Here is an 884-nt window from a genome sequence, read left to right as displayed (position 1 = left end):
ATGGAAGCCAAGCTTGTCTGACCCTCAACTATTATACAGTTCTTCATGGAATATATTGTCGTTTAATTATGTACTACATCCTGAGTGAAATTGATTGGCACTTATTAAAAGTGCTGTGTTTATTATATGGTTTTAATATGCTGGTAATAATGTTCTGTAATTTATAATAAATCACTGTCTTAATAGTACTGAAAGGGAAGTGTTATCGTTGATGCTAGATATGAAAATAAAAACAAAACTCAAAAGATCAAAGACTGACATGGCAAGAATAAAAGTTAATAGCAATGTCAGTAAGAAGGTTCTGGGTTTAGGATGCCATCCTAAATTTCACATAAAACTGGATCTTTAATTTTTTTTAATTAAAAAAAGGGACCAGTCTAAGTCCCTTCCACATATCAACTGACTATTGAAATGGAACTACATCACAATGTTATCAGCAGCAAGGAAATAATATTAATATGTATAGATAACTATTAAATCTTGGGGAACTTTCTCTAAGTATCCTTTTTACCTCCCATCTCCCCCTGTGCTCACACCAAAGTTCTTTTACAGGAAAAAAACAGGCTAAAGTAAATATTAGAGATAGTAATTCAGGCTACAAGTAAACATAGTATTCATGGAACATATGCAGAGGTAGCAGCCTATGAACTGACATAAACATTAGCTTCGGGTATTTTTTAGCATCAACAGTGAAGCTATATTCTTTTCTGCGTATACCCACTTGAGCACCACCATGAATTTTCTGTAATCTGATTTTAAATATCGTAGGGACAGCAATATACCTCATATCTAGAGGTACCTATACAATTGTCTTGGGTCAAAAAGGGCAATCTCTTGTACCTGGATTTGTTAGAGGAAGATTTTTCTTCATCATAACTATGTAA

The sequence above is a fragment of the Hipposideros armiger genome, unplaced genomic scaffold (genome assembly GCF_001890085.2).
Source record: "Hipposideros armiger isolate ML-2016 unplaced genomic scaffold, ASM189008v1 scaffold_390, whole genome shotgun sequence".
Classification (NCBI taxonomy): domain Eukaryota; kingdom Metazoa; phylum Chordata; class Mammalia; order Chiroptera; family Hipposideridae; genus Hipposideros; species Hipposideros armiger.
Note: the sequence above shows the minus strand (reverse complement) of the source record.